Genomic DNA, 1,699 nt, shown 5'->3' on the forward strand with positions numbered 1-1,699 from the left:
ACCTCCTTCTACCAAAGTTCCCTGCATCCTATACCTCCACCTTTTGCCTCTGGCCTAACAGTGTAACAGATCCATTTTAGTTTAGATTGTTATAATCTGGGTCTCTTGATTCTATTGTCATTAACTTTGAATGTGTGTTTAGTTCTGACCTTTTTTTTCTCCACCAATGCATCTGAGACCACCTGGTCCCTGGGCCCCACCACAATTTTTCTCTTTTCTCAATTTTCAGAAAGGCATAGAAATATGAGGTAAAATAAATTCATGTTCCACAGCTCTATGTAAAAAGTGAAATCCCCTATCTAGAAGATACAAATAAAATTGAATAAAAAAATAAGAGGGGTGGCAAGTTTTTGGCGGGGTTTGTTTTGTTTTTGTTTTTGTTTTTCTGCATAGGCACAGCAAACGTTGGGGACATTAGAAAGAAAATACCCTTGACCAAATGAAACAGGGTGTCTCTAACAATGAAGCATTCTTTCATAAGACCGACTAGAGGCTCTGGGAATACTAATTGTTCAACCCCAAGATCTTTCTTAATGTCCAAGAAAAGTTCTATTCAATCGTGATTATGACTTAGAGATCATGGTTTCTGCATAAATCAAATGTCAAAGCCAGGGTGTCATAGATTGTCTTCTAATTTCATCTCACTGTTAGGTGGCAAAAAAGGGAATCCTGCTCTTCCGCCAGCGGCTGTAGGTGATCCCGCCGAGATGGTGCGCTATTCGCTGGACCCCGAAAACCCGACCAAATCATGCAAGTCCAGAGGCTCGAACCTTCGCGTTCATTTCAAGAACACTCGGGAAACAGCTCAGGCCATCAAAGGCATGCATATCCGAAAAGCCACTACGTATCTGAAAGACGTCACCCTGCAAAAGCAGTGTGTGCCCTTCCAGCGTTACAATGGTGGTGTTGGCAGGTGTGCCCAGGCCAAAGAGTGGGGTTGGACACAGGGTCGTTGGCCCAAAAAAAAGTGCTGAATTTTTATTGCACATGCTTAAAAATGCAGAGAGCAATGCTGAACTTAAGGGTTTAGATGTTGATTCCCTGGTCATTGAGCATATTCAAGTGAACAAAGCACCCAAGATGCGCCGCAGAACTTACAGGGCTCATGGGCGTATTAACCCATACATGAGTTCTCCCTGCCACATTGAGATGATTCTGATTGAGAAAGAGCAGATAGTTCCTAAACCTGAAGAGGAAGTTGCACAGAAGAAAAAGATCTCACAGAAGAAACTGAAGAAGCAAAAACTTATGGCACGGGAATAAACTAAGCATAAAATAAATGGATCTAACTAAAAAAAAAAGGGGGGGGGGAATCCTGCCTTCAAGTCAAGTTGCTGCTATTTTCTAGTTGTCAGGATGCATATGCACCTAATCTGAAGCAAAGTCGGTGCCAGGGTGGCACTAGAGCCTCCCCCAATGGAAGTTTGATACCAGGTGCTGGCGCAGAAAACCGTCCCAATTCCAGGATAAAATTCAAGTTTCAGGATTAGACAGTTGCTGTCTGGTCACTGAGACCTAATTTGAGTCACTATAACAAATGTTCAGGATGAAAGGTGCCCCTGAGCTATAAAATATATGAGTTCCATTGCATAATGATTTGGCTCAGGCCTCAGAAGAATGGGCATCACCCATACACACCTGAACAATGGATACCATCTATGGAAACAACCACAATTGTCTTTAACATTACCAGGATCCA

At 42.6% G+C, this 1,699-nt stretch overlaps 1 pseudogene; it reads left to right on the top strand.

The window, feature by feature from the left end:
- The first annotated feature begins 673 nt into the window (after positions 1-673).
- LOC125997890 (60S ribosomal protein L17-like) lies at positions 674-1,295 on the top strand (annotated as a pseudogene).
- Positions 1,296-1,699: the final 404 nt, after the last annotated feature.

The sequence above is a fragment of the Suncus etruscus genome, chromosome 20, assembly GCF_024139225.1.
Source record: "Suncus etruscus isolate mSunEtr1 chromosome 20, mSunEtr1.pri.cur, whole genome shotgun sequence".
In the NCBI taxonomy this organism is placed as follows: domain Eukaryota; kingdom Metazoa; phylum Chordata; class Mammalia; order Eulipotyphla; family Soricidae; genus Suncus; species Suncus etruscus.